Here is a 12,152-nt window from a genome sequence, read left to right on the forward strand (position 1 = left end):
TTAAGGTGACACACACCATGATAACCTATGACCTACCCCTCTAAATATTATTCCTTACTGGTACAGTAATTTTCCTCTTTGTAGGAGTTTGTTTCTTCTATGTATCTTAAAGGTACGCCCAAAGATTCCAAAAAACACCCTTAGTGCACTGTGCCCAAAATAACGTGATAGGTTTAAAATCATTTAGCATGATTTTAACGTCAGTTAATGAAGGGTACTGTTACAAATAATGTGAAAATAAAAAATGTTTCTCCTAGGGGTTCTCTTTATTGGATTCTTGATTCAAGTCCATATTTCTTTGGGATTGCATGGTTTTGAAAACTCCTAAGGCATACACCTGTCATTCATGAGTAGAACTTAGGACACGATACGTTTTCTACTCCCCCTCCCACAAAAGAGTAAGTTAAGTTTGAACCAGAACCTTTTCATTTAAAGCTACAGATTATTTTAGGGCTGTTTCTTCTTCTACCTTTTACAGCAATGCTTATCATGGAAGCAAAAGACCACTCTGACTGTGGTGGAACATTTATCCCTGGAATAACTCCAATTAAGTTACCATACTACTGCAGGGATGAATGTGGTCCTGAGTTCTTAGCTAAGGCTTCATTCCTGCTCCTGTCAAAGTCAATGTCAAAACCCCCAACTACTTTGGTAGTACAGAATACGATAGACATTACTACTGTGACTGAAAACCTATAAAACCAGCAAAAATATGGCCTGATTCTGACAGGTGCTTTGCATCTGCAACTCCTATTGACTTCAGTAGGACTGGCAGGCACTGTGCACCTCTGAAAATCATGTGTGGTTTGCAGAAGCACAAAACTGCTTTGCAAATACTCCAATGCAGCAGGAAAAAAAGGTCTTAAAAAGGTCTTGTGATGCTGAAAATCTGGACGTGAGACTACAATTACTAATTGGCAATGGAGTATCTTCTAGTAAAGCAACTTTAATTTGGTCAAAGATGGCAAAAATTCTGCTTCATCTAATTTTATCTTCAAGATTATTTTTAAAATATGGTATTTCCATTTAGAGAAAATATGTAGAAAACATAGTTGTTCCCCTCAAAAGGTTAGTTTTGATTTTGACATGGAAGACAGTGGTCTTTCTAGTTGTGTTTGGTACGTTTTTTCAGCATAGCCTCCAATTCTGTGTATTAGGCTTTAAACGTGTATGAATTCAAAGGGGTTTTTAATTTTGTTTTTGCTGTGAAATTAGGTTGTTCACGATTCAATATGACTGCTCATTATAGTTTGCTGTTCTAGCATAGCCATAAAATGTATTGACATATGTGTATATATAAATATATATTTGTTGACAGACACTTTAGGCAATATATAAATAGCCATGTCAAAACATCTAAAGTTGCAGTATAATCAGACTTGAAAAATACTTTACAAGTAAACAATGGCTTCTGCACAGATCGTTATCAATATTCTGAAAGCCAACTCTTTAGAAAGAGGCCAACTTGTGTTTTGGCATTGCTTCTTTTCTCCTTAGAGATACATTTGACTATTGAGAACTACCTGTATCTAAATCACCTTTCTTCCTATACAAGAGTGACCATTGGGTGTTGTACCTTTAAGTTGTGCCATTCAGTGATTCTGAACATTGAAAAATGTGCCTGTGTAATACTGCAAACAGCAAGTGAGAGCCAACATTTCTGAGAGATAGAACATTTCATAGCTGGCATGGTTATTTTTCTCTTGGGACTGCCTCACCATTTCAAATTACTTTTCTTCATGTAATATGCCTCCCACACATGTTCCAAATGCATTTTGGTTTCTCTCATGTTATAGCAGTGTTGTGGGAATAACTGAAATAGAAAGTTTAAAATACTGAGCTTCAATCCCAAGAAAAATATGGGAACCTACCTACTTTACATCAGAGGTGAAGTAGTTCCTATTTACTTGAAGGTGGTATTATTTTCCTTTTTTTAAAATCTACTATTATGAAGAGATGATGTTCCATGTACATTTTCATGTGCTCGCATGCCTACAAATTAATAGTGTAATAGACTGCTCAGCTCTCAAAACTAGGGCATTTTTAAGGTGAATTGCATTACACATGCCATCTATTTGCAGAACGAATATGGGGTTTGGCAAAGCTACCTGCTGAGCAACATAATAAGATTTTTGTACAAAGTACAAGTTACTGATTATTATTGTATTTTATTTTTCTATAATTTCCTAAGAGGCATTATCAGGTCTTACAGATGGGGTAAGCCTGTTTATTAAGATATTTATTAGCAAATAAAAGTTATAGTACTAGTGGTTATTTCTGAGTTCATGCCTTTTGTTTTACCTTAACTTGTGCATATGATATACCGTAAAACTTCTTATATGTGACCAGGCAAAAAATCAATTGCTTATCACAGAGTGTTGTACAACGTGGATCACATTGCATTCTAATTTTTGGGATGCTCTAGGTGGTCTTTTACAGCAGGAGGGTTCCTAATCAGAGTGCACTCATATACATGTCATTGTAGATTCTGTGCTCTGATAAATGTCTTCACAAAATGCACATGCAATTGATTATTTTGTTAAAGAACTATATATACTGTGATAACCCCCAGACTGCAGAAGTCACCAGGATCTCGTCCCATATACATAACAGCACTGCCTCCTGCAAAAGAAACACTGTTTATCTGAATCAGAACATTTTTAAATTTGTTGTTACAGCTCTGTAGTTTCATTCAGTCTCCATAAACTGGGTCTGTGAGCATTGGTCTTCACTGAAAAATGCTACTTGTAACTCCTCTTCTGAAATGGCAGTAGAGATTTGACTTTCCAATCGCACATGGCAGCAGGTTTCTAACACATATTAGTTATTGTGTTATTATTCACATAATGCCACAGCTATACATTGTACTTTACAACAGGAAAAAAGTGCTAAACAAAATACTTAATCCCAGCCCCTAAAAGTTTAAAATCTAAAAGTGTGAGCAGGCTTTGTCTTCATAATGCCTTAAATGCAGTACAGAACTTTTCTCTTATAATCAGACTTATTTCACATGCTGGGTAACTTACATGCTGTTGCCAACTCTTGCAGTTTTGTCACGAGATTCATAATCACTGGTGCTTTTCTTAAAGCCTCAGCTTCTTGAGTCAAGTGATTTTGGGAGAATCTCAGCTTTTATAGAAAGAACGAATTTTTTAGGCACTACTGCAATACACATACAAAATAACACCACTATCCTTCCATCGCAGTGTCTAGCATAATCAATCTATCTCCTTCTAGAATTCTGCCCACCTCTGCTCTTTCTACTATGGTGAATAAACTATGGCTCAAGGGCCACATCTGGCCTATGGGACCCTCCTGCCCAGTCCCTGAGCTCCTGACCTGGGAGGCTAGCCCCTGGCCCCTCCCCTGCTGTTCCCCCTCCCCACAGCCTCAGCTCACTGTGCCACTGGCTGTGAACTCTTGACAGGCAGTGCAGCTGCAGAGCCGCAGCCTGACCTAGTACTCTGTGCTGCGGGGTGGGCTGGCTGACTTCAGCCAGCCACCAGTGCTCCAGGCAGTGTGGTAAGGGGGCAGGGAGATGGTGGGGTTGGATAGAGGACAGGGGAGTTTGGGGTGGTAGTCAGGGGGCGGGGGTGTGAATAGGGGGCAGGACGGTCAGAGGGCAGGGAACAGGGGGGTTGAATGGGGGCAGAGGTCCCAGGGGAGCAGTCAGAAAGAAGAGGGGTTGGATGGGGCAGCAGGGGGTACTCAGGAGGGGCAGTCAGGGGATCGGGAGGGAGGCAGGGCTGGCTCCAGGCACCAGAAAAGGAAGCAGGTGCTTGGGGCGGCCAATGGAAAGGGGCGGCACAACCAGGTCTTCGGTGGCAATTTGGCGGTGGGTCCGTCAGTCCCTCACGGAGGGAAGAACCTGCTGCCGAATTGCTGCCAAAGAATGAAGCGGCGCGGTAGAGCTGTCGCCGATTGCAGCTTTATCTCTTTTTTTTTTCTCCTGCTTCACTGCTTGGGGCGGCAAAAAAACTGGAGCCGGCCCTGGAGGGAGGGATGGATGGGGCAGGAGTCTTGAGGGGGGAATATCGGGGGTGGGTCGGATGAGGGCGGAGACCAGACCACGCCTGGCTGTTTGGGGAGGCACAGCCTCCACTAACCGGCCCTCCATACAATTTTGGAAGCCCAATGTGGCCCTCAGGCCAAAAAGTTTGCCCCTGAGATAGGCCCTAAATGGTTTAAGACATTTCATCCACCATTATGTGCTAGTTTGTCTTCTTGGGAACTTGGGTTACCATCACCGCTTCCCCCAGTGCTCCGCTCTCTGTACTAGGCTCTCTACTGATGAAACAGTTGAACTAAAAGTTCCTCCTCTTATATTCAAAGCCTACTGCTTGCTCCTTCTCCAACCATAAGTTTCCGTAACAGCTGTGTGTTCCACTGGAACCATGGAAATTTTGACTAGGGAGGTGAAGGTGAGTGTAGGAGAGAACTTTCACAGGTGCCTGCTTTGGACTTTGGAATTCACTCACATAAAAGATTAAAAATGACCATAACCCTTGCCATGTTCAGAAATAATGCAAAACTTGTATCATTGATTTCCCTTTCCCTTAGTAATGGCTGAATACTCACACCACATCCATTTTTCCTGCAGGCCAGGAAAGGGGGGGGAGAGGACACCTGCCCTGTTTTTAAATATCTGAAATGTGCCAGTATTGCAGCTCTATCAGCCATCTGAGCAGCTAGATTTATATCTTTGTTGAGCCTCAGTTTAGCCTCTCTGTGTGAGCCTGGGTAAATCACATAATTGCTCTGGACCTCAATTTCCACAATAATGATAGCTCTAAAGTGGAATATTCAGAGGCAGATTTTGAAACGCCTCCTAGTCAAGAGTTGGTTCAGATCTGAGTTTTGGGGGGCATTTTGGTGAATGGGAGTGAGGAAGGGATTGGGAAGGGCTGTCTCCAGTTGCATCACTTCTGAAAAAGTCTGGAGACGGGGTTGGGGAAGTTGGCTTTCCTAGTGCCTGTGTCCAAAGTTGGGCAAGGTGCGGAAGACATAATGGAGCATCCAGACCTCGGGGGGGGGGCAAACCTAAGTTGGGGGGGAGGAACTGTCCTCCTTTCCGCATGCCTGTCTCTCCTGCAAAAGGTGGACGATGAGCCTGACACCGGCAACAGCACATGAAGCCCCTAGCCGGGGTCGCTGCGATCCATTTTGCACTGCGGATTTCCGAACCTACAGGTCCCGCCACTCAGCGGAGGGGGCGGGGCTAGCGCCGAAGGGGGAGGGGTTTACGCACGAAGGACTGGGGAGGGGCGGGGCTTGGAAGGAGGTGGGGTAACGGCGCTTGTGGGAGGAAGGGCGGGGTCCCGTCAGGACTGCGCGCCGGTGGCGGCGTGGTCACCTAGGTAACAACGCAGGCGGTGATTGTTGGGGCCGGGGCCAGCGAGCGGCGGCGGGTGGGGAGGCCGTGGTGAGTGTGAGGCGCTGAAGGGGTGAAACGCAACCGAGCTCCCGGGCCACGGGCGGGGGCAGGAGGCTGCTGGGCGCGGCCCGGGGCGGGGCGGTGTCCCTGTTCCTCCCCCTTTGCCCTGCCGGAGCCGGGTGCGCGCCGCTTGTTGCGGGGTCGGTGCCCCCGGGTGATGCTAGTTCCCCTTGCGGGCAAGGCGGGAACAGAGGGGTCCTGCCCCGTGCACTGAGCTGCGCCGGTCCCTGGCGGGGCGGGGCGTTCCCCTCCCCCAGTGCCCCTGCCGCAGGGTCTGGCCTGGCTCAGAGCACGCTCGGGCCCCTGAGCCAGCAGCTCCTCAGTGATTTGTTTCTGCTCATTAGTCAATGTCTGACCCTTACCCCCTGTCCCCCGCTTATTCACGGCAGGGTGCAGCTCCGCCTTCCTCCCGCCCCCGCCAGAATGATTAATACCCTGGTATGTTTTTCCTTAGCACGGTGCTACCTGGGCTTCACAGACGCAAGAGATGTTAGTTTATAGACTCAAACTTTAAAGCCTGGCCGGACATCGTCTAGTCCAGGGGTTGGCAACCTTTCAGAAGTGATGTGCCCAGTCTTTATTTATTCACTCTAATTTAAGGTTTCGCGTGCCAGTAATACATTTTAACGTTTTTAGAAGGTCTCTTTCCATAAGTCCATAATATATAACTAAACTATTTTTGTATGTAAGGTAAATAAGGTTTTAAAAATGTTTAAGAAGCTTCCTTTAAAATTAAACTAAAATGCAGAGCCCCCGGACCGGTGGCCAGGCCAGTGAATGTGCCGCTGAAAATCAGCTTGTGTGCTGCCTTCGGCACACATGCCATAGGTTGCCTACCCCTGATCTAGTCTGACCTCTTCTACATTGTAGGCCACAGAATCTAGTCATCCCCTCCTGTAATAAACCCACAACCTCTGGCTGGGTTACTGAAGGTGTCAAATCATGATTTGCAATCTTCAGGTCAGTGACCACCATTTACACTAGTTTAAACCTGCAGGTGACCCGTGCTGCAGAGGAAGGAGACTGCTCCCGCCCCCGGACCCCAGCTCTCTGCCAGTCTGACCTGAGGGAAAATTTGTTCCTGACTCCCAATTATAGCAATCAGTTGGACCCTGAGTATGTGGGCAAGACCCACCAACCAAACACCTGGGAAAAAATTATTTATAGTAACTCAGAGCTCTCCCCATCTAGTGTCCTGTCTCCCGCTGTTGAAGATATTTGCTGCTGGCAGTTGCAGATCAGCTGTGTGGCATTGTAGGTAGTCTCATCATACCATACATAGGTGCCAACTCTGTGGGTGCTCTGGGGATGGAGCACCCACGGGAAAAAATTAGCGAGTGCTCTGCACCCACTGGCAGCCAAGCTCCCCTCTCCTTGCCTTGCCCCCCCTCAAGCATGCTGTATCCCTGCTCCCCCCCTTCTTCCCAGCGTTTCCCACCTGCCGCCATACAGTGGCACTTAGGACTTTCTGGGAGGGAGGAGGAAGAGTGGGGATGCCATGCACTCAGGAGAGAAGGGGCAGGGCAGGAGTGGAGACTTGGGGGAAGGGGACAGGGCTGGGGTGGGAAAAGATAGGATGGGTGGGGACTTTGGGGAAGGGGTGGAATGGGGGTAGGATGGTACAGGAGCAGGAAGAGATCAGGGGGCGAGGTTGAGCAGCCACCGGGCAGAAGGGAGGTCAGTGCCTATGATACCATACCCTCCCTAAACGTATCAGGCTCAGTTTTGAAGACAGTTAAGTTTTTTGCCCCCACTACCGCCTTTGGAAGTCCATTTCAGAACCTCACTCCTCAGATGTTTAGAAGCCTTCCTCTAATTCCGTATTTAAACTTGGTAATGGCCAGTTTATAGCCATTGGTTCTTAACTAAAATAATTCTTCTCCTGCACTGGTATTTATTTCTCTTTTGTAGTTATAGAGAGTGATTCTACTTCCCCTCAGCCTTCTTTTGGTTAGGCTAAACAAGCCAAGCTCTTTGAGTTTCTCCTCATAAGATATGTTTTCCATTCCTCTGATCATCCTAGTAGCCCTTCTGTTCCAGTCTGAATAATTTTTCTTAAAAATGGGAGACCAGAATTGCATGCAGTATTCGAGATAATACTATACTATTGTACAAGGTACTGGTGAGACCTTAACAAGCAGATGGTGGTATCCTCTTTTTAACAGATGGGAACCTGAGACAGAGATGTTAATATCCAAGGTATCCACTAATTTGGGGTGACCAATATGATGTGCTTATGGCCTGTTTTTTTTTTTGGAGTACTTAATATTATATAGCATCTTATCTATTCAAGCAGAGCTCCAGCTAACATCAGTTGCAGCTGTGTTTGCTCAGAGTTCTGCAAATAGCCCGCTGGATTGTAAGTTGGACACCCTGAAAATGAGGAACACAGAATTAGTGACCGCTTGAAGTTTGGTTTCAGGAATTTGCCCTGCATTACATAGTAATTCTGGCGATGTAAACTCATTGACATCCATGTGGTTCATCAGCAGTGTTTGGACCTTTAGCTCCACCTGTGCCACTTGAGCTTTCTGACTGAGAATAACAGAGTTATCATTGTGGGCCAGCCACTAAAGGGAGAGGAGGGACACATTTTGCCTGTGGGTTTCATAGCTCTTTGCTAATTGCAGAAGAAACTTAAGACTTTGGATCCTGGGTTCTAGTCTAGTTTCTGAGAAGAATATTTTCAAATGGTTGCCGAAAACCTTCTGCCTATGTTTTCTCTTCACTCTGAAGTCTGATTCCTTCTGTCCCAGACCCTTGCAGCTTATCCTTGTACCAGTCTCCCCACAGCATTTTAAACAATGTTAACATGTTTGCTGTCACGTGCTAAACATATCTCATTTCCTCAAGTAGACAAGACTCATAATGTGTCACAGTTTTGTGACATTGAACTTTAAAATATCCATCACATTTATTTACCTTTCATTTATGGCACTGTCTACCACATGAAGTTAAAAAAAAAAAAAAAAAAAGCTTTAACATTAATCTGTGGGGTTTCCGTGTTCTGAGTTTCCTCTATGGCATTTATTAAGTTAAATTCATTCTTGTCTGTTGGCCTCTGTTCATTCTAGTTCTGTGGCTGAAATTGAGAGTATCATCCTTGATTTTTTTTTCTAATGTTGTTTGCTTGTTATGAGTTAGAAGCATTGTTCATATCTTCTAAATGGATTTAAATTTGGTTATAACCCACTTTTTGATTTTGGTGACCCTGATAAGATATTTGATTAAAACTATATCTTGCATTTATGTACAACTGGGGTATGCTGCTCCTTAGTGTTATCCAGGGCATTGACAATTATTGATTAGTGGAGTAGGAAGCCAAGAAACAAAGGTGGGAGGGAGGGATCAACAATGTTCTAGCTCCCTTTATAACAGAAGGTGCTATTCACATCTCTTGTAGTTGAGATGCAGAACTTCCAGTAAAATTCCTTGTTTTCACACACGAGTTTCTGAAAATGTTCATGTTTAGTTTTTTCCTGAAGATTAACTTAACTCTGTCATTTTTCTGTTTAACTAGGGGAAGGGCATGTTGGAGGGTTAAGGGCAGGTGCCTGGGAGTACATTTTTCTGTGTGTGTTCTTTAATAAAATTATAAACTGTTATTTATGGAATGCTGCTAGAAAAAATGGCCTCAGTTTGAAACTGGGTAAGTATAAAGATCTCATTGAGGATTGTGAACTTCATGCCCACTTGTTTGCTTTAGTGCAGGGGTGGGCAAACTACGGCCTGCGGACCACATCTGGCCCACAGGACTGTCCTGCCCAGCCCCTGAGCTCCTGGCCCGGGAGGCTACCCCCCCGCCCCCGGTCCCTCCCCTGGAGCCTCATCTTGCATGCTCTGCCTCCAGCGCAGTGTTCTGGGTGGTAGGGCTGTTAGCTCCTGCCGCAGTGCAGCTGCAGAGCCCAGCCTGACCCAGTTTTTGTGCTGTGTGGTGGTGGCAGCATGGCCTGGCTCCAGCCACTGGTGCTCCAGGCAGCGGGATAAGAGGGCAGAGAGCAGGGGGTGTTGGACAGAAGGCAGGGGAGTTCAGGGTGGTGGTCAGGGGTGAGGATGTGGATGGTGATTGGGGGGAAACAGGATTGAATGGGGACAGGGGTCCTGGGGGGCAGTCAGGAAGGAGGGGGGTTTGGATGGGGCAGCAGGGGGCAGTCAAGGGACAAGGAGAAGGGGCGATTGGATAGGGCAGGGATCCCAGGGTTGGAATGAGAGGAGGGGTTGGATGGGGTGCTGGGGGTCAGGGGACAGTCGGGACAGAGGTGTGTGGATGGGGCAGGGGTCCCAGAGGGGCCGTCAGGGAACAGGGGGGTTGGATGGGGCAGGAGTCCGAGGGGAGGGGGGCAGATACGAGGTAGGGACCAGGCCACAGCCACCTCCTCTAACCAGCCCTCCATACAATTTATGAAACCAGATGCAGCTCTCAGGCCAAAAAGTTTGCCCACCCCTGCTTTAGTGGGATAGAAAATAACGTTTTAAGCAATTCAGAAATTGTTTGAGAATATGCTCATCTTGTATCTAAGACTTTTGCAGTCTTCTGAAGCCCCTCTCTCCTTTGTATCATCACTCTGCATGTTTCCTGCCTACATGGATCAGTAGGCTTAAGCAAGGATATGGGATCTGCTTCTAAGACATTGCTAGTGTCTCCCTTCCTCATGGCTGGGGCTGTCGCTTTTCACTGCCAGCCCCATCAAGTTCCCCCACATATTGAGGTAGATCGGTGGAATTTCTAGGCCACTGCTAGGACTCTTTCCATGAATTAGCCTGTAAGTGCTTTATGGAAACCCGTGTGTATGTGCACGCGCACACACACAATGCTGTCTTTCAAACAAACTGGCTTAATGTTTAGGGAGGAAAAATAATAATGACAAAAAGTACTAGCTTCCTAGATTTTGGGCACTAACAGCATTTTTTTCTTTGTCCTATGGATCTTGCAAATGCTTGACTTTCTTAAAACAGTAACTTTTTTTCTTTCTCCATTGGTGAAGTTAAAACCTTTGTTAACCCAGCCTTGCAGAAACCTGTCTGCTACTGCTGTAAAGGCTGGCACCCAGTCCCCACTGTTGGCATTTAAATAATCCTAATCTCATTTTAGAAGTTTATACCTTTATGTTAAGCAATGACACTATTATGCTGTTAAACAATAATATTTATAATAAAATAGCTGTTGCCACAATAGAACGGCCTAGGTGAAATCACTTCAAAAAAAAAAGTGAAGACGTGAAGGTCCCAACAGCAGTGTTAATTGAGCAGCATTGCATATATGTAGTATATTCTGTTCCTGTATTTTCTTGTTAAATTTGTTCTTTGATTAATATTCATGTTGATATACTTGACCATTAAATATGTCTGATGTGTGTAATGTGAATGAGTTAATGTTGGTGTTGAAAACTTGACTTTTCATGCTCTTAAAAAAATAAACAAACATAAAATATAACTTCTATGTTACATTAAGATCACTATTGTAGGTTTTAGTAAAGGTAAGTTTTCAGTTTTCTAGAACATCAGCTCAAAAGGGAAGTGTGTACCTTTATAGCATTTATGTGCTTTGCTCATTCTATCAACATTGGAATGACTCTGTTGTATCATCAAACTATCACGAGTGACCAAGTCTGCTAAAAGAGAAAAAAGAATGTACTTTGTCATTGTACTTTACTATAGAATTTTCAACAAAGTATCTTTTCTCTTTGGCTACTCTTTCAGAATAGTGGCAAATCTCTTGTTCAGACAACAAAATGGCATGTTTTGGAGAACAGTATTCTTGTCAGTTCGTTTTGGCAAAGTACAAGCTTTACATTTGTATCCAGAAATGTAAAAAGCTTTTATTGGACCAAACAGAATCAAGAAGTGCTAGAAGAAAAATGAAAATTAACCAGTTGTGGCATTTCGTTGACAAACACCTATTTGTATAGGAAATACTACCAATAGCAAATAACTTAAACTACTTCGGTAGCAACTTAATCAAGACATATGCTGCTGAACATATAGCTACACAATATATTAGTAGAATTCCCGTAGTAGAGTGTTTCAGACACAGTACATAATAGAAATTATAAATCTGTTCTAAGTAGACTTTTTGCTACAGCCACTTTTTCCCTCATGTACTTTAAGCTAATGTGGTGAGTAAAATAAGTGTAATTTCTTTTAAATGTGTTTAGAATTTAATAGTTAAATGTTCAATCTTGGTTTTCATATTGTAAGGGGTTGTTGAGCTAATGGGATTGAATAGTCTCTATCAGCTTTCCTTTCCTCCTTCTCCCGGCCTCCAGGAAGTTTCTTGGTAATCTAAATTCACCAACAGTGTCTGGAACTGAGTTGTGTATAGTTCTGTTCTGTATATGGGGTGGAAATTTGTTTTCCTCCTGAAAATTCTTTTGACATTATGTATGTTTTATTAGAGTGCCATAGACGTTCAATGTCAATTATCATATGTTGAAATTATTCCCTGATTATAGCTTTCAAGGACTGCCAGTTCTTCATTTTTCTACATGCAGTATGTCGAAGCAGATGCTGTCAGAGAATTCACAACGTAATCTCCTTTTAGTCCCCTACTGCTGAACAAAGATAGTTTCTGGGCCTAAGCAACAATTTGGCTTCCTTCTGACAAGTAGCAGTGTGTTATGTTGTCTGGCTACATCTCTGACTAATCCGTCATAATCAGTTTCTGTTTACAGTTAATTGTTTCCTAATATACAGTTCTTAATACCATTATAAATAACTC

The 12,152-nt window shown here is 44.3% G+C and overlaps 1 protein-coding gene across 2 annotated transcripts in view; it reads left to right on the forward strand.

The window, feature by feature from the left end:
- Positions 1–5,333: 5,333 nt before the first annotated feature.
- Positions 5,334–12,152, forward strand: part of ARL6 (ARF like GTPase 6) — a 36,255-nt gene continuing 29,436 nt past the window's right edge. Inside the window, exon 1 of one of the 2 annotated variants that reach the window (XM_075061974.1) lies at positions 5,334–5,357. The gene's annotated coding sequence lies outside the window, so the exon portion shown is untranslated. Of the gene's footprint in view, positions 5,358–6,309; positions 6,395–12,152 lie in introns of those variants that run through there. The other variant, XM_075061973.1, reaches the window with a different exon arrangement.

This window comes from Chelonoidis abingdonii, chromosome 1 (genome assembly GCF_003597395.2).
Source record: "Chelonoidis abingdonii isolate Lonesome George chromosome 1, CheloAbing_2.0, whole genome shotgun sequence".
In the NCBI taxonomy this organism is placed as follows: Eukaryota; Metazoa; Chordata; order Testudines; family Testudinidae; genus Chelonoidis; species Chelonoidis abingdonii.